This window comes from Suricata suricatta, chromosome 3, assembly GCF_006229205.1.
Source record: "Suricata suricatta isolate VVHF042 chromosome 3, meerkat_22Aug2017_6uvM2_HiC, whole genome shotgun sequence".
NCBI lineage: Eukaryota > Metazoa > Chordata > Mammalia > Carnivora > Herpestidae > Suricata > Suricata suricatta.
In genome coordinates, this window is record NC_043702.1 from 141,666,325 (window position 1) to 141,693,934 (window position 27,610).

At 40.9% G+C, this 27,610-nt stretch overlaps 1 long non-coding RNA gene across 1 annotated transcript; it reads left to right on the forward strand.

The window, feature by feature from the left end:
- Positions 1–21,518: 21,518 nt before the first annotated feature.
- Positions 21,519–27,175, forward strand: LOC115286725. The gene is made up of 3 exons (XR_003906239.1): positions 21,519–21,592; positions 23,564–23,643; positions 27,050–27,175. It is a non-coding gene; the product is annotated as an uncharacterized LOC115286725 (long non-coding RNA).
- Positions 27,176–27,610: the final 435 nt, after the last annotated feature.

The window sequence follows — 27,610 nt, forward strand, 5'->3', positions numbered from 1 at the left end:
CCGGGACTTAGAATCCACGGTGACACATGGGTTGAAGGCTGAGTGGTCTTTGCCAGGGGAGAGCATGGAAGAAGGTATTCCCAAGCAGAGAGAATAGAGAGGCATGCAAATCTTTGCCAATCTTGTAGCTTGCGCACAAGATATATCGGAAGGAATGACAGGAGGGAGTCTGGAAAGACAGGTTTGGACAAAATGGAAGAAGTTCCTTGTTTGCCATTCTGGGGCATCTGGATACTATCTGAGAGGTTAGGTGAATCTTGGAAGGGTTTTGATGGAGAAGCAATCAGATTTGCATTTAGAAGGGTCTCTTTAGCTGCGCTGGAGAGGACTGGTCTAAAGGAGCCATGACTGGAGACCGGGGGACAATTAGGAGACTTGCCCAATAGTATAGGTGAGGAATGAGTCTAGACTCCTCTGCGGGAAAGATGGGCCCCGGACCTCCCCAGCCCAGCTTGCACCCTCTGGCTTTAAGTCCAGCAACGACTGAATAAATTGACATATGGCCAACAGTGAAGGAAGGTAGTGGCAGGGACAGATCACTAGGATAGGCATAAAGCCCGAAAAGCAGAGTGTTCCTGATCCTGTAACTGGCTCCATCCAAGGCCTTGGCGGTCCCAAAATCAGGGCAATTTTTGACACATGCCCAAAGCCCATCAAGAGTAGCACATGTTTTGGAAGGACTTGATTCCCACTTTCAAGCCGCATACTAATGATCTCCAGTTCCCAAATTACTTAGAGTAGTGTGGCTTTTACCTCTGTTCACAAGTAGATTTACCAATTTCTTATGATGCTATGCTATTTGTTAATTACATTATTATTTTATTATCCAGAAGTGAGAAACACTTGGTACACTTTAACATTTTTTTAATTCCAGAAAGAAAAGAAATTAGATTGTTAACTTTTTTCAATAAAAAGAAATAAAATACCTTAAATCAGCCTATTCTTTGCTTTGTAGTCTTTTTTTTTAGCAAGTGCTGTATGAGAAAATAACTGTGTAATTAGAAATAAATGGCTTGCAAGAGCGATACTTTGTTCTAAAAAGGTGTAAGTGTTCTGTAGCCCCTTTGAAAGGTGCTCAATTTGTGCTGAAAAAAAAAAAAGAAGCAGAGAATATAATTTTGGAATAAGTGCACTTAAAAAGTTTGGTGACCAGGAATTTTCCATTGGCTTGGTTCTCACATTTCCCCAAACAACATTCAACCTCTTTCAGGAACTATTTAGAACTGGGATGAACCATCTCCCTCAAGTCTGGGTTTGATAGTTTTGTCCTAGGATGGCAACTTTGGGTTGTCCTGTATTTTTCTTTCTCTGATTGTCCATGGAAGAATTGGAGAAAAATGTTTCTCTCTCTCTCTATGATTTGTGAGATTTGTGTTGTTGTTCTTGTTTTAACAATGGTTTAATAGCTATAGTACACTGACTTTCCCCTCCCCCCATTTACTTAATAAATTAGCATTCCAATTCTGGTTGACTCATTTGGCGCAAACACTAAGGGTTACATGTCAAGCAAAGAGAGAAGAGGGTTGGGCACAGAACTTAGGGAGAGGTGGGAAAGCCAATCACAATTTATGAGACAAGAGTGCTGGAATTTCATTTTTCATTCTAAGGCAAGGGCTAGTTCATTAGAGTAACCTGTCACATGGCTAAGCCTTGTTAGACTTTTCTAGAACACCTACTTACATATTTGATCCCGTGGCGTAGGAGGAGAATGACTAATGGCCACCTGCCTGGGTGGAGGGATCATTGGGAGCTCTTTTCAGTCCTCCTGAACAAAAGGACCATTATCCCAAATGGATCCATCCTTCTTAGGGGTGTTGGGATGAGAAAATGACACAACAGATGTGAATGCACTTCAAAAGTCAAGGCAATATAGAAATGCAAGAGATTCTCAGCTTTTATTACAGAGATCCATCCAGTCCTGCCACATTATGACAGCATAAGCCCTATTAGCTACATACATTATAATAATCTATTATTGGCAGCATCAGCCTTGGGTGGTAACAGCTGGCTTTAACTGTTACCATAGAATCTGTTGGAGATATGATAGATGAAGTATAGCTGTAAGAAATGAAACTGGTTAGTAGGCATTACCTGTGTAAACCAGTCTTGGTTCTGTCCTGGCTTTGTGAAGACCCTGGGTCTAAATGAGGCTGGGTGAGTCCGATTGGACAGAATGTCAAACTTGAAGGCCAAAGTTCTAGTTTCTATATCTGGCTGAACGACTTACTAATTGGACAAGATCTGTCTGCTAAAGATGGGCCTGAAATGCTTCTCGTAGTAAGCCTAGCTACATCATGAATGAATATTAGGTTATGCTGGTGTATGCCAGGCACTTTAAATGCCAACTGCTAGCAATTGTTTTATTTTAGAGGAGCAAATTTAAGATATATTTAAGATATGAAGACTTCTTCTTATTCATTCATTCATTAATTTATTCATTCATCAATAAATAGTAAACGTTTAGTCTATACCAGGCCCCAGTTTTAGGCACCAATGATAGAATGGAGAACCAAAGGGAAAAAGTCCTTTTCCTTTTGGGAATTACATTGTAGTGAAGAAGGGTATGTTAGTCTCCCATAGTTGCTATAATATTATCACAAACTGGTATTTTACAACAACGGCAATTCATTCTCTGGTAGTGCTGAAAGCCACCAGAAGTTTGGAGACGAGGTGGCAGTGGGCTCACACTGCCTTTGTAAACATTTCTTGTCCTTTTCAGTGCCCAGTGGCTTCTGGCATTCCTTGGCCTGCGGCCATGTCATCCTAATCTTGAAGGTCACCATCTTCAAGTTTCTCTCTGCACTGTCTTCATCTGGTCTCTTTCATGTGTGTCAAATCTCCATCTATCTCTTTTTTTTTATACATGTGATTGCATTTAGGGTCCATTCTGACAATCCGGGATAACTTCCCCAGTTAAAAAGTCTTAACTTAATCGTATAAGGCAAATTATCTATACAAAGTATATTTGCAGCTTCAAGGATATAAATATCCTTTGAGGACCCATCTCTTTACCTATGAGAGTAACAGTTAACTGATATGCAGGACGGTATAGAATATTTCAAATGGCATTGATGCTAGAGAAGGTTCAGGATGCTAGGTGTTTTGGGGTGGATGTGGGGTTACTATTTTAGATGTGTATCAGGAAGGGCCTTGCTGAAATGCTGATCTCAGCAGAATCTGAAGGAAGGGAGGGAGCAAGCTCTGTGAATGGCTGGAAGAAACATCATTTAGGCAAAGATACCACATTCCTAGAGGCATGTTGTTTCCCTCACCTGCAGCTTGGTTTCCCAGAAGTATAGCCTCCCGGTCATCCTAGCCAAATGTATTCTGAACTCTCGTTAAAACTCTGCTCTTGGTTTCTTACTTAGACAATCTCCCTCAATCCAGACAAATCTGGAGCACTCAGAGTTACAGATTCAATATTCTGAAGGAACCTCACAAAAATCGCCATGGAATCCTCAGTCTTCTGTTGTCTCAGCCGACTTCTGAAGTAAGGAAGCTTAAAACTTGACAGATACAGGTCGTCTACTTCCAAGGAGTAGGATCTCTTCTTTTCTTTTAAGGTTTCCAGATGTATTTGTTCTCTTTCTCTTCCTTCTTTCCTTTACTCAATTCTGTCTTATTATTAAGAAATCAGAAGCATTCAAAATTCTGTTTGTTAACCTAGATCTTAAAGGAATCCTCTAAAGATATTTCTTGGTTTGTTTTAGAATTTATTTTGTTTCTTTTGAGAGAGAGAGGGAGTAAGTGAGTGTGAGTGGGCCAAGAGAGAGGACGAGGGAGAATCCCAAGCAGGCTTCGTACTGTCAGTGCAGAGCCTGACTCAGGGCTCAGTCTCGATAAACTGTGAGATCATGACCTAAGCCACCATGAAGAGTTGGATGCTCAACCCACTGGGACACCCAGGAGCCCCCTCAAATACGTCTAGTTTATACTTAAGGTAGTTAAACTATTTATCCTCAATTCCAGTGATATTCCTGAGACTTGAGTTAATTTCAATATTTCTGAATGCAGCTATTTCTCCCCTCCATAACTTGAAAGCTAATCACCAGAGCGGTAGTGTCTCCCTGTCTCCTACATGACGTAATGTGGGCTACACGTGGGCTGTGCCCAACCCCTAAGTCAGGACGTCAATCCCAAAGAGGATAATGGTGTCCCTTGGAGTCAAACTATGCAGTAACGCCATAGCCTCATTTATAGAGAATATAAAAAGACCTTTGATATGCACCCAAAATTCCTCTAACCCTTCTACACTCAACCAGTGTTTAAGATCCTTTCCATCAGAATTGTGCATTCTATTTTGAAATCAAAATATCTTTGGGAGGACAAGCATATGGGTGTTGTTCACCACTATCAGTCATGAACACCTCAAAGTGTATTGGCCTATTCTTGCTAAATAAGAATAAGTCTTTTCATTGAGGAAGAGAGAGATTCAGGAGTCAAGCTAATGATTTGTGGAGAAGGAAAACTGGCATCCCAGCACGAGTGTGATGCAAAGAATAAATGAGAGGGGGCAACAGCTAAAGATAGGGGAGTGGGAGGCACTGAGGATTCTGGGCCATTATAGCAGTTGCTCTGGTCAGTTCATTTCAGCTTTCTGGACCGTCCTTTACTAATTCCTTTTAAAGAGGTTGATATTAAATGGAAAGATCCCTTTCAGTTCCACAGTTTATGATTTAATGTAATAGCTTACGTTTATTGAGTGTTTACTGTATTCCAGGTCCTTGTACATTATTTCATTTAATGCTTACAAGGGCTCCCATGAGATATTTACTGTTATTATCCCTATTTTAGAGATGAGGAAACCGAGGCTCTGAGGGATTTTGTAAATTACTTACATTGTCCTGGCTTATACGTGATGAAGCCGGGACCAGACCCCACGCCAACCTGAATCTAAAGCCGAAGCCCTCATCTACCACATTGGATCATGCATCATGAAAGCTGGACTCTCATTCCCCCTTCCCTCCACCCCTGCACTCAACAAAGACTCTTCTAATTTGTCTGAGTCCTACTGGAGATCTCTGGCAGCATTTTCAAAATCCTTCGAGAATGTGTATACTTAATGATAAGCTGCTGGCTGCTGGTTTCACACACAGTGACTGTCCTAATTCCCGACAACACACAGGTTGCATTTAGCTGCTCCGAACCAGCTCTTCTGGCCAGTATGATTAGAGCTTTGCTTCAGACTAGCCTACGAGGGCTGGGTGACACCCACAGATAAGCCGGTCATCAAAGGGCTCCCACTATTTGAACATCATATTCTTAGTCCGGAGCTCACAGTTTTCGCCTTGGCCCTCTCACCTGTTAAGCCTCCTCCAAAGAGATACTGTAGCTCAGAGGAAGAGAATGACTTGACAAGGCAGAACATCAGGATGTCTGTCTAGGAAACCTGTTCAAGTCCCCTTGGCTGGAACAAATGCATCTCTTAGCATGGCCCATCATTTTGATATTTTTTTGACAATTTCTAAATGTGTATAGAAACAACCCGCCTGCCTTTATATTCATGTATTCCAGCACATAACGTCTGATTTTCTGCATGGCGGGAGGCAGCCAAGCGCCCACTCTATATTCCCCAGTTCACCATTTTAATGCATTTCATGATTTTGTTGCTTTGGTGTGCATTTCAAAATGACACATTTGATCAGTTCTTTAGGTAATATTGATGTTTTGCCCTTTTAAATGTGTCATTTGATTTTCTGATGTTATTCTCCATCTGCTTTGGTAACACTTTCATTTAGTTGCAGCTTTTTATTGGGTCCCCAAAGGTTTATATAAAGGAATCTGACTTGAGGGTATTTTATTTTATTTTAAAAATGGTTTTTTCCCGCATTCTTTGCTCTTTTATACCCCCAACCGCACCTTTGCCAACCAACTACCTCCCTTCCTCCCACCCCCGCCTCTGCTACCACTTCACCTCCTTAGCCACTTTTTAAAACACTGTGTATAAATTCTCCACTAAAAGAGCCTCAAATGCTGGCCTTTCCTCAATCACATTCAAGCATTTCATTGTGCAAGGCCCATTGCCTTGCCTCTGCCGTTCCCTGTGGATTCAATCAAAGAGCAATTTTTAAAAGCAGGTATGGGGATTGGACTGATGTTTTACATTTCTGATGTGTTTGTATTGCCCTTGTTGAAAACATTCCCAAATGGTGATTCCAAATTTTCGAAGATGACAACAAAACCCCAGTAAGATCTGTTCTTTTCTCATGGTTTGACTTTTTTGTTTTGTTTTGTTTTGCTTTCTTTTACCCACTCTGATTATATTTACCTTACGTTCTTGGCAGGTTAATTTCCACATATCTGATCTCGTAACCTCTTCCCCCAAAACAGTAAATGCAGATGTTAGGGACACACAACAGGGTTGAGAGACTGGTGGAAAGCATATGCCAATTTCTTCTTTGTGAAATATCTGAAGAGACCTGAGGAATAGGGTCAAATAAATAATAAAAATGCCTTTGTTTTATGTTTACAAATGCCATCCCAGAGTGTCTCAAAGCTTAGATTCTGTGCAGAGTGGCCGTGCCGTCTGGTGAGTTCATCTCCTTAAATTAGAAAAAGTCTCCAAGATAAACGCATTTGCTCAAGACGGTTTTCCTTGAAGAAAAGACATTGTATTATAAATAAGAACCAGGAAGTAAGTTGATATCAAGTATATTGTTTGTTTCACGGGGGAGAACTAAGGAGCAAGTAACTCGTGGGGATGAACTTAAAGCTACAGGACTGAGCCTTCTACCCGGGAATGTAGAAATGAGGTAGAAAAAGTGTTACAGGCATAGCCCCTGGCATACATGTGAATAAGTCAAGTTTATCTTTAGGATCATTCTACATTCCCTCATTCTTTTCTGCATAATTTGTGTACCTGCTGCCCCTCTAAGTTTCTGGTAAAGAAGAAGAGTGCAATGAAGAGAGCATGAAACTTGACATAGGAAGAACTAGTATTTGGATATGAGCTCTTGTACCATCAGACTGCACACCTAACCTTCATGACTTATTCCCACATCTAAGAAAAATTAGGTAAGTGCTATCTATCTCCCAGGAGGAGGCTGATGTCATTTTCTGGTACAATGGAACATGCCAAAGATGGACTCCAAGGGCATCCCACACTAGCAGTGGGAGTCTGCCGGAGAGCCGCAGTAGTTCTGTCCATGAGGAACAGAGTAATAATCAGGCAGACAGGTTATAAGCTTAGTGGGGGCAGCCATGGGAACACATTTCAAGAGTATCCCAGGGAAAAGAGCCAACTTGCTGGTCCAAATGGATAAAATCAAGACTAACTTAAAGAAGGTGGCCAGGTTCAATGATAGCAGAAGCAGAGACAGGAGTTTGACAGCCCACACATTTCTTCAGGATTTTACTGGGTGGCCACTCTGGTCTTTATCCTTGACCACTTCTTTTAAGTATAAACTTAGGCTTATGCATCTAGACTTCCAACCCTTCCTTTTTTTTTTTTTTTTTTTCCTTAAGGAAGACTAACAGAAACTAGGACATTTCGATTCCTCACCACACATGCGTCCAACAATGATACTCCTCGAGCTCAGCTTTATTGTTCTCCATAGCACTTATCCCCATCTGTCTCCTCTGCTAGCACATCAACTCCATAAATGCAGTGATTTTTGGTCTGCTGTTTCATTGTTGTTTTCCCAGCACTTAGAATAGAGGCTGATTCAGAGTCCTAACTTCAGAAACGTGTGTTGAATGAACAGATAAATAATTACAGATTGTTAAGGAATATATAAGCAGAATTGTGGCTTAAAGTCAAATGAGCTGATAACCTTCAGTGACAGCTAGATATCAGTCACTCAATATTCTTTGAGCACTAATTTTCTTCCAGGCACTGCAGCATGCATGGGAAACTCATCAGCAAATAGGACCAGGTTATCCCTCTTTAGCGAACATCCTTTCTAGCAAAGATACAAATAAACAGTAGCTGTGGAATAAAGATCATTATAATCATATGAATGCATTATCTCCTTAAGAAAGTGCTTTTAAAGTTTTGCTATGATTCTTCTTCTTAGAATACAATTTATTAATAATAGACTCCAAGAACACTTCTGTAATAATTGGTTTCTGAGGAAAAAAAATTCTCAAGACGTCAATTCTCTTTGGCTGCCTCAAAGGAGAAAGCAACATAGGTGTCCGCTGTGGTATCTTCATGGTCTCTGAGAGACATCTGACTCTAATGCTGTCTCCGTAGAACTTAGAACATACCAGATTTTTCAGCTCTTTCCACCATGGCCCTTGTGGTAGAAAATAAAATCCCTTACCCAAGGGGAAGGAAGCTTGGCTAATTTCTCCCTACAGAGGGCCTTTGAAGTTCAAAAGCATTTGGGTTTGTTTTCCAATAAATGGTGACAAAACTCTTTCTCCCAGCATTTTACCAACTAGACATCTTTTAACTGGCACATCAATACCACAGCCCTGTAATAGAGTCACACTGATGGCTTTTTTCAAAAATGTATGTCAAAAAGGCCCTTTTATGGGGTCTAAGACAAGCAAAGTGATATGTAATTTAGTATAGGAATTTTAAGATAACACTGATTTTTTTGTTAATTGTTCTTAAAAAAAGAAACAATGATTGATCTTTAAAGTGCTTATTGGTATCCAGAAAGTAGTTGAATGAAGGGGATTTTTCTTTAGTTGTGAGACAATTTTTGTTGTTTTGGTTTATATTTTTTCATTTTTTAAAATATTTTAAGTAATGTCCACACTCAACATGGGGCTTGAACTCATGACCGCAAGATCAAGAGTCGCATGCTCTACCGACTCAGCCAGCCAGGCATCCCTTGGCTTACATTTCTTTAATTGAGAGTAAGGTGACATATTTTGTATATTGTTTGTTATTTTTTTCCTATTCAAGTATTTGCCATTTTTTCTTAGGTTATTTACATTTTGTAAACTGATGGCAGTTCTCCTTAAAGTGAATATTTTTTCCTGATGAAAGACAAGGGAAATACCAGATAGACATTTCATAACTGGGACATTTGTCTAGTTTGCTATTTTTAAGCACCAAAAAATTTTACTTGGGGTTAAGGCTGTGCATAGAACTTCACATGCTTTCTCAGAGCCTCGTGAGTGGGAGGGGCATAGATGATGAGTGTTTCCATTTCTTTCATGGAGAAATAGAGTCATGAGCTCAGCTTTTCTGTCTAGAGGCATGAAACTATTGGACTTACAGTCCTCTGTAGCCCCCCTGAAGTATTAGTCTATGACGGGTTTTGCTTCTTATAAAGCAAGAGGACAGCAAAAAACAAGCGCACAGTAGTATTTCTGAACATGGACAAACCCTTCCTTTGTTAGAAATCAGGTGCCTTTTTACTGCAGGTGCATTGGCATTATTCTTTGATTAATCAATGCTGGGCAGTCCTCCTGGCTAATCTCATTAGCTAATAGTGCTGCTGGGTAATTAGTTTGATGCGTGCAATTATCCTCAGATTTTAGGGCTTTTTTCCCATTTTTACAGCATTGGTACATATTTAATGCTTTGGAGTGCCCTGGCTTTTTGAAACACCGAGCAAAACTCCCAACTCTTTTCATATCAAAAGAACATGATAGGATACCTGGAAATGGAATTATCTGAGTACCATCTATTAAGAAATTTCTTAATGCCAGCAGCTTCTCAGGCATGCACCCCCCTCCACATGCATATATACATACATGCATAATCACACACCCCACATATACACAGAATCCAGCAGATGAAATCTGGAAGTACTTCCAGAATTTTCCATTTTGGCTGGGTCATGAGTCTCCAGGTTCTCTGATAAGGTTTCTAGAATTTCTAAACAAATAAAAAAACCTCTAGAATTTATCCAAATATAACAAACCAGAAAGAAAATTCCACATGACAGGCAACTATGGCTGCCATGTAGAAATAATATAAAATCTTTGGTCCTTTAAAGGTCCATTCTTTTTATGCCAAGACCCAAGATCCATGGTCTCAATTCTGCCACTATCTAGACCTGTGACTTTGGTCAAGGCACCTAACCTCTTTGCTAATGAATTTACATATCACAAAATGAGAAAGACCAGTCAGTCAGTCAGTCAGTCAGTATGTTTTAAGTTTCAGTTGTGAGCTGGGCTAGTGGAACCAATAGATATCATGAGCACATAGGAAAGATTCAGCCCACCGAGCTTGTTGTCTGACCAGGTTGGATTAAATTATTTTTCAAGGTGTATTATGATTATGATTTTATGGTTCTACCATGAACCACTCTTTTCTTCTCTTTCTTCCCTTCTGAAATCCCCCAGGAAGTGTGGAGGAAAAGGTAAAGATCACTTTGTGAAAGCCGGTGCTACCAAGGTGTTGGAAACCAGATAAAGTTATTGGTATTAAATTCTCCAGAAGAACAGCAATGTCATGATGTTTCATTTTGCCTTATTTTTTAACCTTCCCCATTATCACCCTTAGTCCCACCCACTGTAAGCCTGAGAAAAGTCATTAAGGAAGGCTGTGAATACATTTCAAACCCTCAGTCTCTACCTGCGTCTCTGGGCCAGATTATTTCATTCCACCAATGACAGCAGAACATCCGGGTGAGTTTAGACCTTGAACATATATCCCTGGCTGCCAAGTAATCATCCTTGGCTGCTCTATCTAAGCCATTTTATTTCAGGGCAGTTTAGCAACCTTGCCTAAACCAATGTTGTCAACGAAATAACCCCTGCGGACACTAATGGACACTTCGAAATAAATTGTCCTATTATGGAAACTTATCATTGTTTGTTATCACCTAAACAAACTGGAATTTGTTTTTGTTTTGTTTTCCTGGATCTGGCTGCAAAACTTCCAGGAAGCACCTTAGTTATGTTCCAAGTCTTGCCTTTATATAATTTTATACAGCACTTTTAGGGAGAGAACCATCAACCATGACTCAGAGGATATTTGCTGCTAAAATGCATTACTGTCCAGCCACTGACGCCTTATCACCCGGGTGCTGGAGGTCTGGAAAAGTTGGGTTTACTGTCTCATCCGAGCCAAAGCTGGTTTATATTAATGATCGATGCAACAGCAAATATATTGGATTTTATTCTCCCCTTTAACCTGCCTCAGTAATAATCTTAATAATGGGAAAGGAAGCTCTCATGATCTTTCTCAGAGGCTCTATTTTCCTGTCTCTTTCAGACAATTTTTTCCCCAGAGAGCTTGAGGGAGACAGAAATGAAAACTCAAATGATTTTCTTTCTCTTGTATATGAAAAAGAAAGGGAGTATGTGCGTGTCTACAATGTATGGGAAGTGACACGACATCAACTAGCATTTTTCTGTTCTTCAGTTCTCCTCCGGAAAGGGATTCTTTCTCTTCTCTAAACTTAGCAAATGAGAGACATCGAATGGTTCTCTAAATAGATAAGCATTGGAGCATTTATATTGTTATATTATTATTATTTTTATGCATGCCACTTTCCCTTAGCAATAGAAAAGAAAATAAATAGTCTTTTCATTGCCAGTTCTATTTTTGTTGAGGGCTTAACTAGAAGATATATCTAATCATAATGAGCAGAGCATAAAGAATATTAAGATGAAAAGAACTTATATTTTCCTTTATCCTCCCAACAATCTGCAGATGGATTTCCTAGGGGTTGCCTTCTAAATCTTCTTACACAGTGAGCTGTAAATCCCAGACCCAGCAAGCTTCTGGTTTGGCTGAACATAGCCTTTCATGTACAATATGTACAGCTTGAATAATGGCAGAAAATTATTCAGGGGATAATTACAGCAATTGATCTTGAGATGTTTTGTAGCGTCCTTCATAGATCATTCTTCAAAGCCTTTTGGAGAAATGGTGTCCGCCAGAGGCCGAAAGCTGCTAGGGTCTAATGTAAAATAAATAGTCTGCAAGAATCCTCATCACCTGAGCAAGGAGGGGGCGGGGACAGCTTCAGGGGAACTCAGGCCAGAGGTCAGAGATGGCTCAAAGAACCAGATAATTTTGATGGTCCCTAGATGACTATTACCTCCATCTCCCTCTCAGACTCTGGCCTCCATCTCAGATATTGTAATACACTTCAGTCTTTGATTATACATCGCTGGTCAGTTTCTGAAGAGCTCTCCCGGGAGGTGTCCCACATGACTCTGAACATTTCCCTATGAGGTGGGAGGGGTGGTGAGCCATCAGCTTACTTCTGGGTGGGAGGTCAGATCATTTTGCCAGGGTCACAGCACCGGCAAGTGGTGGAGCCCGAGGACAGCACGGTCTTCCGACCATAGATCCGGGGGACTCTGCTCCCTGGCAACCTCTAAACAGGGAACAAAACTACTTCTTGACTTTTGAGGGAAAAATGCTACCTGCCATGCTACCAGTGGTGTGAGTAGCATCTCTTCTACCAGAGAGGGATGATTTGAATCCCTGTTCCTCTCTTTAACATCACCTCTTTACATGCACAGATGCAGAGACGCAGAGACACAGAGACACAGACACACACACACACACACACACACACACACACACACACACAGACACACAAGCGCGCTCGCCTACTATTTCCTTTATTTTTCTCGGTACTGCCTTAGGCAGAAAACAGATGGCCAGCTGAGCAAGCATACCTGAATTGGACGCAGAAATCAATAGAGACAGTTATTTCATAAACGGCTCCACTAGGCACGAGGAAATTCATGGCTTAGTGTAAGCGGGTGGCTGGAGGAGGGGGGAGGGGTTTGGGAGGACCCAAGTGCATCCTTTTCCAATGGCAGCTTGTTCGCAGGGATACCTGGATTCACAGTCAGGTCACAGCTGAACACACCGGATCAAGCATTTAGACTGTGACATTTTTGATTTTGTACACCCCCGATGCCTATTATGGTGCCTAGCATTAGAACATTTAATATATAATTAAATAAACATTGTAATGGATGTTATGCATATTATATATTTTATGATGTATATTTATATAATCTCATAAATGGATTATATTATTATATAATTATTATCACATACATGTTTTACACTGGATGGATTTTAATTAAGCTGTAGGTAAGGTTGCTGGCAAACTTAAAAGATACCTGGGTACCTGGTAATTACGGCCTGGAAAAATAAAAACGAGAATACTTGTGGTTGAAACAAAGAGAGCACAAAAACCAAATGACTAACTTAATCTGGTCAATTAATAGGAAACAAAGATGGCCAGATTTGTAGTCCCAAATCATTAGTCGGTAATTAACCTTCTTCCACCTCCACTTTTTGACAGAACACTCTTTTTTTCCCTAGAGAATTCCCATGAAAAATAACAATCATCTATTGTTTTCTAATTTGTGCATCACCAGCCTTAAATCATCACAATTAAAATAATCAATTATTTCTGTATGTCTTCGCAGCTGGGACTGAGGTTTCTCTAAATGAGATTGGACAAGGTGTGTGTGTTTGTGTGTGTGTACATTCCTGCTTTTAAACACGTTCTTGCAAAGAGTGATATTCAAGGGTTGTGCTTTCAATGCGGCTTTGTCTAGAACTTAAAATCTGAACTTCCCCTTGCTTCCTTCCCTGACAAAGTAAGCGCAATATTCCTGACTTTCCTGAGAGGAGGAGTACATTCTGTGTGTGTGTGTGTGTGTGTGTGTGTGTGTGTGTGTGTGTTAGAACAAGTGACACATGAATATAGAATTGCCATATTCCAACAGATTCTTAACCAACTTGCCCAGTTTCCATTATCCATCTGTATTCTTTTTTTAAATGTGTATTTGTTTATTTTTGAGACAGGGAGAGTGAAAGAGTGAAGGAAGGGCAGAGAAAGAGAGGGAGAGAGAGAATCCCAAGCAGGCCTCGCACTGTCAGCACAGAGCCCACTGTGGGACTCAAACTCACAAGTTGTGAAATCTCGAACGGAGCCCAAACCAAGAGTTGCTTAACTCACTGAGCCACCAGGTGCCCCTATCCATCTCTATCCTAAGGTATGTGTTATAGAAATGCAATGCCATTATCCCTAATTCCAACCCTAAAGGAGAGGCATTCATCTGTTTGGCTCCATATGGTTCTATCAGTAATAAATGTTTTTAAGTTCCTCTTTAACTGATTTCCAGGTTAGGGCCATATATGATAATAGTATACAAATTTACATATTCAAACAAGCATTATCCATTTTGAAACAGAGACTGTGAAATGCTACACATTTTCTTACCATGCTATTCATTCATAGGACGGCTGGAGGAATGCTGCATTAGAAGCCAGGCGACAGGGCTCCTAGATGTGAGTCCACTACTGATTATAATGTGTGTTGTTGATCACATCTCTCCCCCTTGCCTGCTCTCAGTTTTTTCATTTCTTTAAAAAAATATTTTTAACACTTACTTATTTTTGAGAGACAGAGAGACAGAGCATGAGAGGGGGAGGGGCAACGAGAGAGGGAGACCCAGAATCCCAAGCAGGCTCCAGGCTCTGAGCTGTCAGCACAGAGCCCGCCGTGGGGCTCGAATCCACAAACTGCGAGATCATGACCTGAGCCAAAGTCAGACGCTTAACTGACTGAGCCACCCAGGAAAAACATTTTCATTTCCAATGTGAGAGGGCTGATGTTGTCTCCAATGCTGCTGGCTCTAAAAATATACAGTGCTGCAGCTTCTATGTCCCAAACCTTAGAGGACTTTTGGAAATTGCCTTCTGTCCCTTATGATATGTTCTTTAGAATTTTTTTTAGTGCTTGCAACTTTATTTTTTATTCCATTGAAAGGAAATTTGATTGGCAAAGCTAAAGATCATTAAGAGCTGAGTTCAGGGATTCAAGGGCTTGATCGAGCTGGTTATGAGCACTGTAGGTCAAAAATGAATGGTGACCATAAACCAGGAAGATTGGTTTTTCTCAATGTGTCATGTAAACTGACTTTGAGAGTCTAACCCAAATACTAGTTCCAAACAGAATTTGAGTACAGACAGCTTTAAGAGGACTGTTTTGAAAGGAAAATACTCTTCTTTTGGCCAAACATGTTGTCATATGTTGAGCCAAAGTCAAAATAGTCTCATCAGGTTTTAGGACTTGTAAAAGTATAGTTTGAACGTATCAAGCCAGAAATGCTTTTTATTACATAAAGTTACAAAACAATTGTGGTGTAAAGTACTATCATACCTCTTTATTATATCCATTTATATGCATTAACTATTTATTATACTCTTAACTATCTATGAAATTATTTATTTATAATTATTTATTATAATAGTTACCCAGGTTGTAGAGAGGTTGTTTTTGTCTTATGTTCAATAATAATAATAATAATTATTATTGATAATAACAGTAGCTAACATGTATCTAATATGCCTATCTTCTGTATTTCCCCAACTCTAGGGGAGTTAAGAAGCAGATGAAGGAAGTGTATGGTTTCTGAGTGGCCAAGTAACTTGTCCAGGATCACAAAACTAGTAATTGGCTCAACAAGGTTGGACAGTTCCTCGGCCCACAAAGTATGATTCCATGGCATATTGTTATACATTTAGAAATTCAATTATTGATGAAAAACTATGGTATTTTTTCTTTTTTAACATTTTGATTTATTATTGAGAGACAGGAAATGAGCATGGGGAAGCAGAGAGAGGGGGAGACACAGGATCTGAAGCAGCCTCCATGCTTTGAACTGTCACCACAGAGCCTGGCTGGGGACTCAAACTCACAAACCATGAGCTCATGACCTGAGCTGAAGTTGGACTGAGCCACCCAGGCACCCCTGGTATGTTTTTTCTTAATTGCACTTTGCCACAATCTTAGAGTTGCTTCAAAATGTAGAGTCTGAGGTAAACCCTTGGGTACAGGCTCCTTATTGGGGGATAACATTCAAAGAAATGGGAGTGAGGAAGTGGAGAGGGCGGGGCGGGGAGAGAGGATTACCCAGGTCAGGTCGCAGCTGCAGACAATCAGGGCGGAGCTGTGTGGGTCTCTGCAGAGGCACACATAGTGCAGCCAGCGGCTACCCACCTGCTCTGGGACGCCCGAGCAGCCACCCACCACACAACATGTTTCCATTGGCTGAGGGTTGCCCTTGGTGGCAGTAGCTCTCTCATTGTCCAATGTCCCTTTGTGCACTGGCTGAGTAGGATGCTTATGGGAGAAAATTCTAGAGCGGAATGCAGATGTGGGCAAGCTCATCCTGGAAGTGGAAAGGACAGAACAAGGTGAACTTGTGCTCCTAAGGGATTGTTCCACCCCCCAGAGCATCTGCTCCAATCTCCATGGTGTTCATGCTACTGAAATTCCCTTCCTCTCACCCTTAAATGCCCTCCTTCTTTTTGCCATTGATTTCACTCATCCTTTAAGGTGCAGGCAGGCATCACATCCTTTGTGACGGCTCTCTGGCCTTGGGAGGTTCTCTCTTTGACTTCCTACTACAGTTTAGTGATAAGACCACCAGGTATTCTATTGATGTCTTGACAATACCTTCAACCCTTAAACAACACAAGTTTTAGGGGATCTGACTTGCTATGTTGTTGAAAATCTGCGTATAACTTCTCCCCCAGAAAGTAACTACCAATAGCCTACTGTTGCCTGGAAGACTTACCAATAACATACACAGTTGATTAACATGTATTTTGTACATTATATGGATTACATACCGTATTCCTACCATGTAGTAAGCTAAAGAAAAAAAATGCTGTGAAGAAAATCATAAATAAGAGGAAATACACTTATAGTACTTATTATATTTATTGGAAACATCTATATATAAGTGGACCTTCACAGTTCAACCCAGTGTTGTTCAAGAGTCAACTGTATTTGCTTATGGGCCCATCCCCCTCACTAAGTCCAAATTCCATAGGGCAGGGGCTACACTAGTTATTTCTCTGCCCATAGCACAGAGCCAGGATGGTGGTAGATCCTCTCCACACTTTTATTAATGAAATAAAGGAGTGAACAAATACCCATGTTTCATGCTTTCATATATTTCAATCCTGACCTCTTTTGCCTTCACCTTCCCAGACTAAGATAGCAGAGTACTATTCCTTCTACCATTTTTGGTGCCTTTCCCTGGACCTTCTCCAGATACCTTTGATCTTTTGATATGGCTTCCAGAACTGCTGAGAGTGTTCCCAGTGACAAGGTGCCACAGTTGTACGTATCGAGGTAGTCCTGGCATCTGTTTCCCTGTGTCTCAACCCCGCGGCAGAAACTTCTAGCTCATTGCTGGCAATCGTTTTGATGGCCTGCATTCCAGTGATTCATGGACAGCCCTCTCTTCCCTAATGGTCTGCGGACGCCTGAGGGGAAGGCGACTGTCATATTCATCTTCCGATTCCCACTGGGGAGAGAAGGTGACAAACTGATGGTCAAGGACAGCCACCTTCTATGACAGTAACAACAAGAAGGATAACAGTGATTAAGCATTTACCATGGCCCTGTCTCTCTGATTACTCTGCATACATTACATCATTTTCTCACTAGAACTTTTTAGGTGGTCTGATTATTACCCCCATTTCATGGGCAAGGAAACGAGGCTCAGATAGATGAAAGGACTTGCCCGTGATGATGCATGTAGCAAGTGACTGAGTCAGGATTGAGCTCTGGTCTCCCGGACCCTCACTAGAAACCTGCGCAATTAGCACATATTGCATGGTCTGCTGAGGCTCTCCTGAAAGATGGAAAGATGAAAGAGAGCATAGAGATCACCAAGAAAAATCAGGGAAGGTTTTTGTTTGCTTGTTTATTTGTTTAGATCGGTGGTTTTCACCACTGGGGTGAGTTTACCCTTCAGGAGGACATCTGACAATGTCTGGACACATTTTTGGTTGTCATAGCAAAAGCGGGGGAGGGGTGCTGCCGGCATCTAGTGGGAGGAGGTCAGAGATGTGGCGAAATGTTCTGCATTGCACAGCAGAGAATTACCTGGTCCAAACTGTCCACAGCACTGAGGTTGAGAAGCCTTGGTTTACATGGAGAAACTGAGGAGGGAGAAAGGAGGAAGTAGGTCTAACACAACACTCACAGTGCAGACTGGAATGAGCCCACTACATTTCTTAATGTACTGTGCACTTAACCATGCTGGTTCAGGCAGACCTATGACCGTGACTGCTTGATCAAGTGCTTTGTAAACAATAACGTTCCCACAAAGGTTAGGTTCTGGTCATCAGCATCTCCTCACAGCTAAGGACACTAGAACTGACTTCTCAAGACTCCTTTGGATCTTGCCTCCATCTGCTCACATTTTCAGCCTCCTCCTTCTGCAGCAGAACCCTGAGCCCTCCTTCCTTGGCCATCCTGACCCACTACCCCTGAGTACAGAGAATTTTACCACCTTATTTTGTCTCTTCCTTCATGATTTTTTCAAATGTTGATTTTACTTTTGAGAGAGAAAGACAGAGTGGGATTGGGAGAGGGGCAGAGAGAGAGAGAGGGAGAGAGAGAGAGAGAGAGAGAGGGAGGGAGGGAGATACAGAATAGGAAGCAGGCTCTAGGCCCTGAGCTGTCAGCAGAGAGCTTGAAACGAGGCTCGAACTCACGAACCATGACATCATCACGTGAGCTAAAGTCGGATGTTTAATGTACTGAGCCACCCAGGCACCCCAACCTTTGTGATATTTAATAAGGAGTGGCCTGTTTAGCTGGTATGGTCCTCCAAGCTAATGCATTCAGGGATGTTCTTGTCCTTCTGGGCCTAGTACCTGGGTTGGTTTCATTCAAAATATAGGATTTATCAGCTTGAGTCATATGTATGATCTACTCAGAGAAAGGATTTCTTTCTGAACATCTTGTTGTTGGCTTCTCCAAATGATTCTGGTGTCTGACAAGACCTCCCATCTCCAGAACACATGCAGGTCTTCTGTTTACCTGCTCCAGCCTGGTCCTTAATGTTGGTATCTCACGTAGTTCTGACCCCTAAAGGATTATACATCTTGGCCCCAACTCTCATTGCAACTGCTGCTGGTCTTGGTGGCCGACTGTGGACATGATACCTTGGGTGGGACTCCATTCTTCCTCAGACCCAATTTCCTTCTTGAACCCCCTGGATAGAGAGATTGGACATATCTTTCAGTGAGGTTGTGGAAGGCCAAGTGTCCAGTTTGCAGCCAACTTTAGAGAACACCGCTCAGTATTCTGGGTCCCTTTGAAATTTATAATAGATGTTTCATCCATGAATTCCTCTCAATCTTTTTGAATCTTTTAAATTTCTATGTTCAGCCTGAAATGGATTATAATCAATCAAACAAGCTAGCAAGCAATCAATAATCCAAAGAAGTAAATAAATAAGAATTCAGCAATTTATTAGCTGATATGTGAAACAACAGTGCCAAAGTAAATGTTCCAGAGTTGCAACAAATAGGAACATCTCCAATTATTGCTCCATTCTCTATGTAAAGTAGGAGAGGTGTTGTGTATGATTGTTGAGGGAAACTTAGGCAAGAGAAATGTAGCTTAAATTAGATCACCTTATAGCTTATAGCCCACTGATAGATGCCTGAAGCATGCATGTGACTTTCCTCAAGCAATTAATGGCTGCCATACTTCCTTAATGTTTTTGTTTTAGTAAAGGCTAAAGTAACTGTATCATAACAGCAGTTAGTCCCTCAAGGGCCTGAAAGCCTTGCTTTCAAATTCCTTAGAGACTTAAGGTCTCCCTAATCCTCACTCACTTAACACTATTTTATTTGTCACTCTTCACAAGCCCAATGCAGTTCTTCCTGCCCATAGGTTTTGTCCCTGTGCTTTAATAAAATTACCTTTGTGCACCAAAGACATCTCAAGAATTCATTTTTAGCCATTTGCTCAAGAACCCCTTCATTTTGGCACCCATAATGGGGCATTGAGTCCTTTCATCTGGACTGTAATCCTTGGTGCAAACCTGATGAGTACTTTCTCTTTTTTCCTTTACTGTCATTTCAGGGGCTTTTCAAGGAGTATAATATTATCGAGACACTTTCATGTTGATTGTTCTGGTCATAATCCTCTAGCTTGTGGCTACTGTATTGGGAAGAGAAAGCTTGCCTTTTGGATGGAAATTAAGTTAGTACCGTGTGGCCGGCATGCTATTAAGACCCAGAAACTCGATGCCTTCTCTTTACTCCTGTCCTTATACAAAGTTGTCTGTGCTGGGCAGGGGACATCGTCTAAGTGACTAGCATTACTGCCAATCTTAAGACTCCAATGTGAGGTTTCCTCCTCATTGGTCTAACGTGATCCTCTCCATATCTCTGGTCTAACTGCTTCTGGCTGAGGGACCGCCACTGGGAGCCAGCTGAAACTAGTACCTACCTGAATTAAAACCCTACCGAGGATTCTTTTCTAGGGAACATGGCTGTAAAGATTATATGTGTTGGAATGTCGCTTAGATCGTGATGGATTTCTATCTTTACTGTTTTCTGTCAATGTTCTCTGCCTACTATTAAATTACAGAATTGGGTAATTCCCTCTTGTAAAACTTTTCTAGTATTTTCCATGGGTTCAAAATGGCACAGCCTTCAAGGAAACTAAAGCATGACTTTAATGGCTTGCTCCTCAAGACAAGGTCAACTAAGGCATGGCCTTTTACAGCATGGTGTTCAAGACATAGCACAGGATTTTTGTCTATCCACCAGGCTCCCATTTGTAGCCCAGGATGCAACGGGGGAGCGAAGGGATGCTAGCACCCCTTTCCAAGGGGCCCCTAGCAGTTGGTTGGTGATGATAGTGATTTTGTTTGAGGGACGCCTCTGGTCATTTTGACACCAGGAACCTCTGATATGTCCTGTGTGGGATGTGGCCAGGGGTCAGGGAGATTTTTGGTAATGGACCTTCTCTACTTTTCTAAGAACATAGGATCTACTTTAGTTTCCAAGGAATCTCCCTCAGGGTGCCTTTTAACTCACTGGAATCAATTTGGATTGCAAAATTTAGGATAGGACTGATCTACTATAATACTGCATGGCCTTAACAGGATCTATCAGTTAGATCTCTTTTACAAGAAACAGGGCAAATGTCCTGAGGTGCTCTATGTCCAGACTTTCATGGCCCTCAATCAGCATCCAGATCTGAAGACCTCTTGCAGAGTGCATTTGGCTACTAACTAGGTTGATCAACTCTCTCCTGATATATTGGATGATTTTCTAAACAGGCCTTCCTCCAGGTTGTTGGAGAAAACACAGCCCATCCCTAATGAAGGAGATGCTGACACTTTCCTCTCACTGTTCCTCCATCCTCAGATTACTCTAGCTATATGTGGGGGTTTCTCCCTCATTCATTTCCTGGGTTAATGACTATGATAATTGGAGCCAATTGTCTCTGGTTAGTCTATCTAGGAAGGGGACTTTAAGGAATATTCCCAAGCAGCGGCTGAAACTCCTTTCTTTCAGGGAATTTCGCTGTCTTCTGTGCCCACATGGATGGCCTATTTTAAGTTATTAGCGGGAAAAAAATCTGCTTCTGCTCATCTGTCCAAGCTGACAGGCTTTAGGACTGGGAGATCTCCTTCTCTGTCCTCTGGGCTTTTATCCACCTCCAGCCTTCCTGGTTGCACCTCACCTCTTCTGCCTGCCCCTACCCCTCCTCCTGTTTCTGCACCACCTCAGATGCAACCTCCAATAGCCAGCTGCTGTACCGTCTGGGTGCCTCGGGGACCACCAACTCCTCTTTCTACCCTCACTGTTAAGGAGTGAAGACTTACACTGGACTTACACTGCACATTTCAGACGTCCTCACCAGTGTCCCAGGTAAAAATTGACAATGGCAAACAAATTGCTTGACTTTTAAGTGGAACATATTTTGTATTTGAACTAATTTAAGTTTGTTGGTTTCATTAAGATAGACATGTCTTTAGAGTTGTCAGCATTAAATATATAAAACTTTTTTTTACCTAGGTTTACTGAAGGTCAAATGAGCTCATTTTATCTCTGTTGCAATTTGTCAACAAAATGATGGCTTAAAATGATGGCTAATTCTGTCTCACAAGTTTCCATGAGTAATTGTTAAGATAGCTTTCAAAGTCTTTGGTAATCAGAAGCTTTAAAGTTTTGCTTGGATGATAAACTAGATTGAATTCAATGGACTACTAGGTCTTTTCCAAATATGATTAAATACTAAGGCATTAATTACTAAACAGAAGTTTGTGCTTTTGTCTTATTGCAGAGAAACTAAGGATATTTGGGTTTTTTGGAAAACCTACATGGTACTTAGTGATTTATAAATTTGCCACCTAAAGAATTCTGGTGTAACAGTGCACAATTGGTTACTACTTATTTTTCACTGGAGAGTAAGGTTTCTAAGAGTTAAAATTCTGCTAAATATAATTAAGACTGATGGAAATAAGGAAAACAACTTTTCCTTTAAAAATGTTTTAATATGTTTTGGTATAAGGTCATCACTTGATATTCTGACTATTGGAGTGTTATGTGTCACAGAAATAAATGAATTTCCTTGTCAATTGCATCATAATGAACTTTCATATCAGATTGCTAACCATGTCCATTTTTAAGTCTTTTGTTATTTATAGTCATTGTTCTGATGCTCTTACAAAGCATGTTTCATCTTCAAGGAGATTTATAAAAAGGACTTTTAGGACAAATACTGGTATTTGACATCGTTAAGATTACAGAACAAATTTCCAGAACTAAAAAGCTATATTCAAACTGAACAAGAATTAGTAACAGGGGACTAACTAAATGGAGGACGATTATAGACTTTGTAACTCTTGTTGGAAATATTACTGATTCTCTAATGTTTGTTCTTCCAGATTAAGGAAACTTTCTCTTAATTAATATATCTATGATATTCAGAAATGTGATAAAGTAGTCATTTGTAAATAACTGAGGCATTTAACTTTTCTCTCTACCTGAACCCTCTGAAATTCAAAAGCTCTCAGTAAATATTCTTTCTTTCATGACAATTATAGTTATTTGCATAAGTTCAATAAGAATCTGTTCTTGTAACAGGTCACCACTGGAAATACTGGTTATTTTACCAAGGCTTTGACTGGAATGTCATATTTGAGAATGACATGCATAGCCTCAGATATGACCAAACAGTTTTAAGAAACTTGGGTTGACTTCCTGAAACATGGAGCCATAGAGCCTCTTGGAAATGTTGGCCAGGTACCTTGCTCACAGAGGTCCCAGTAGCCTTACCAGGTGAGTAAAGAAGGTCACTTCCTGGCAGGTGCAGGAACCTCAGGATATCTTTGGGGCCTCCTGAAGAGGCATTCGCCTAAATCTACAGGTATTGCTGGCAAGTCAAATGGAAAGTACCTGGCATGGCTTCTGGCCTGGAGAGGCTACAGAAGTTCAATCTAGAGATTCCTGATAAAAAGTTCCAGCAAAGCAAAATTTAAAAGATCTATATGACCAGTCTCTGTTCTTGTTGAGTTTAGGTAATAAATCATTAGGCTGAGTTTGTTAACACTGGACTTGCTCTGCAAATGAATTAGTCTTCATTTAGCTATCTCTGGAAATGACAGTATTAGAAAAACGATGTTTCAGTAACACACCTTAATGGATGTTAAATTCCAGTTCTGATCGTCTTTAAATATTTGTTGTTTGCCTACACTAGACAATTTAGGTGAACTCCAGAGAAATTATCATAAAACTAATGTAAGACAATCTTTGTGCCTGTTGCTCTATGGGCTATTCAAAAGGATCACTGCAGATGTTTGACTTACAAACCAAAATTTTTTAAAAATCTGATTCCAGCTGTCTGTTCCTATTCTACCTGAGGACGCTTCAAGCCTGACATCTGAAATCTTCTTACTGGCAGCACTGACAGACACTGGGTTTGTAATTTGCTCTAACCACTAACCTGTATTTTTCTTGTTTCTACAAAAGTGTCTCTTATCAATTATCTGATTGTTTACTAAACAAAACAGAGTCTATATGATGGTTAACACCAACGGCTACAAAATCAAGGCCTTAAATGACTCTCAAAATAACATTACCTTATTAAACACTAATATAGCTCAAATGCATTAAACAGTTCTACAAAATAAAATGGTATTAGATGTTCTAACTGCTACACTAGGTGGAATTTATGCCCTCATAAAAACAGAATGCTGTGTAAACGTTCCATATTACCACAAAAATATTTCTGACCTTCTAACTGACAAATAGTCAAATTGGTACTTTAAATGAGCCCTCTCTTTCCTTTAATAATTGGATAAACTCCTGGACTAAAGGAGGATTTTTGTCAACAATCAATAGAGTCCTATTAGGGCTTCTTTCCTTTGTTATTTTAATCCTGTTTTGGTGTTTTCTCCCATATCCCTCCACCTGGTGCCAAGACTCCTTCACTGTCACAACTTCACGCCAACAGATGATCCTTTCTGCTCAAGGAGACTCCCATGTGTTATCAACTCTAGATATAGCTGCCTTAGCCTTTCCTAACTCCTATTAAATCCTCAACTGTCCAACCCTGACCCATCCATAGGGACATCTCTATGCCCTTATTCTGCAGGAAGAAGCTACAGAAGATGAAACCTTCTGCCTTCAACAACCTTAAAGATTTAAAGGTCTAAATTGTTCGGAGGTAGGAGGGATGATGAGGGAACAAAGGGAAGAGAAATGCAGCTTAATTTAAATCTCCTTACAGCTTGCAGTCCTCTGATAGGCACCTGAAACTTGCAGACCGTGACCTTTCTCAAGCAACTCAGGGCTGCCTTACTTCTTTAATATTTTTGTTTTATTAAAGACTAAAAGTAACTTTTTCTTAACAACAGTTAGTTCCTTGAGGTCCTGAAAGCCTTGCTTTCAAATTCCTTAGAGGCTTACGCTGTCCCTAACCCCCACTAGCTTAACAATATATATCCAGTCACTCCTCACGACTGCAGTGTAGCTCTTTCTACCCACAGAGCCTATCCCCCTGCTTTAATAAAGTCCCCTTTGTGCACCAAAGACATCTCAAGAATTCTTTCTTAGCCATTTGCTCAAGAACCCCATCACGATGAGGGGACAAGGGCAGGATGTACATATTTCATATCATTCCTTTCTCTGTTTTCCTTTCTCCTCCAAAACTCCCCCCACAGAAGATAGGTAAATACACAGGATAGAATGTTCTGGCCTCAAAAAATCAGGCAGGCTTGAGGAAAACTAAGGTTTGTCATTTTCCATTTTGTATCTGGTATCATCATTCAAACCACCGCATTGATTTTTAGTAGCAAAACCTGCTACTTCAAGATCCCAGACAAACTACAAAGTATACAAGTTAGATTGGCTGGTCATTCCATCACCCTGAATTTGTGTCCCATCTGTTTTTTTCTCTGTTCAACATCACAGAAGCAAACACATTTGAGCCCCAAGGGTAACCCTGCTTCTGCAGTTGATCATCGTGGTGATCAGAAGAGAGAGAGTCCCCTTCAACTGCAGAGACCCCAGTTTCCTTCTTTTCAAGGCACCCAGGGAAGTTTGAAACATCTTGGCAAATGCTTACTGGAGTTTGATTTGCAACTAGAACCAAAGACAAACCAGAGTCCACCATAGCTTAACTCTATAGTGAAGCTATATTCCAAGGTTTGAAACCAATCAAACTGTCCACCTCTTCTGTTCTTGCCATCACGAGATACTACCAAAAAATCCAAGCCCCACCAGTCATTTCCTTTTCACCTTCAGGCTTCTCATTATGAAATGTTGAACATTATTTTTTTCTTACCAATTTGTTCTACCCCTGCTGCCCTTTCCTCTAAATGCCTCCTGGAACCCCAATGTCAAGGTAAACCAACTTCTCTATATATAGAGAAGTCTCTATATATATCTGCAAGTCTCTCCAGTCCACTCCCTTTCTCCCTGGCTCTGGCTAGATCCTGCTATCACTCGGGAATGCTGCAGTCTAGTGTAGGTGTGGAGAGCTCAGATTCTGATTTCAAGTTCCAGCTCTGCCGTTCACCAGATGCATCACCTTGGGCAAGGTGCCACAATTTCCTTAGCCTGAGTTTCTACATCCCTAACACATAGGGAAAACTCCTTCAGGATTATTACAAGGATTAAATGAGTATATGCATGGAGTATGCAGAACAGTGCCTAGTGTGTTGGAAGACTTTTAAAACAATAGTATTTAGTCAGCCCAGCAATGACCGCTTGCATCCTATGCCCTTCAATATTTATTTTGTTGGAGGTTTTCAATATCCTTTCAGTGATGCATTTCTTTCTTCAAGCCATTATCCTTCACTATTACCTAAGAAAAATAGACGATAACTACACTTGTCATGATGAACACAGCATAATGTAGACAATTGTCAAATTACTATGTTGTGTGCCTGAAACTAATATCACATTATATTCCAACTATACTTCAATACAAGAAAAAAAATTAAAATTAAAAATTCCTCTTGCTATGAGACTCATTGAAAGATGGATCAGTCTTTACCTTCTTATCCTTGCCATAACCTCACATTTATTCAGGATCTGGGCATCACCTCCCAGCACTTCAGTTTCAAGCCCCACCTTCATACTGTGTGACATCTGTGATGGGCCTACGGGTCATGCTCCTGAAAAACCACAACAATGTATCGGCTCATTTCCTCAACACCAACACCTCAGCTCTGCCAGCTGACACTGCTGGACGTAAGGACACATCTTGCTGCTGCCCACTTGTGGTGACCGAATGCCCCATTTTACAGCCAAAGAGACAAGTCTCAGCAGCTCAACCTCTTGTTCCAGAGCACACAGCTGGGAAATCATTAAACCCGGATCTCCTGATTTTAAGTTCAGACACTTTGTCCAGCACCGGAGCTGCCTCATAAGACTGTCTGAAGTTTATGCACACTTGTTTGACATTTTAGTGCCCCGAAGAAACATTCAATATCATCTGAATGCTTAAAGATGTTCTTTTCTTCTCTCTGTAAAGTACTCTCTTTTATATAAATAGTTGTCTTTCATTGTCAAATATGCAGTTTTCCCAAGAGATTCTTGTAAGTCTCCTTTCCTAGCCTTTGGCGATATATCTATAGTCTCTGAGCGAAGGGGCCCATTTTATCATGGCAGCAGTAAAGAAGGAAAGGAAAATCTTCTAAGCCCTCAGCCCAACACTGCTGCGACATCAGGAGGTTCACCAGCAGGCTGATTGTCATGCAGGGAACCAAGGGGGCTAATGTCAGCAGAGACAGGGACTGGACATCTGCTGGGATGAGCTTGGGGCTGAGGGCTTGTTGCTGGTTGATGGGTTTTTACTTATTTTCTCTTTGACGGTAGGAGGATGGGGACGGCAGACAGATCACTCAGTAGTCTTGCTGGAGAGGAAGTGGCGTGAGGTGTCTTCCAAGAAGGAATTGAAGAGATCTTCTCAGGCATGGGAAGTGGGTAATGGTTTGTCATGGTCGGTGGAGAACTATGTAACCTTCTGAATAAACATTCATTGGAGGTGATGGTGAGTGTATCAACACTTCTGTTTATGTCTCAAACTCATATCCTCACCTGGAGAGACCAAGCCAGAGTGTTTATTTTGAGAAGACGTCAACTTCTGGAATTGAGGCTCTAACTACCCAATTAAATGAAACCATTTAATCACAATTAATTATGTATTGAAGACTTACTTTGGACATGTACTGGGAAACACTGAACTTAACAGCAACAGCGACAATAAGAAAGCGAGAACAAAATAGCTTCTGCCCTTAAGGCATTTACGATTTACTCTTAGAGAGGAACAGAGCAGCAAAGAGCAATGATGGTTTTACTTAACCTTTACGTTGGTCCTGGGGGCGCCTACATGAGATAAAATTTAAACACCCCTCTTCTTGGCCGTTTCATCTTATG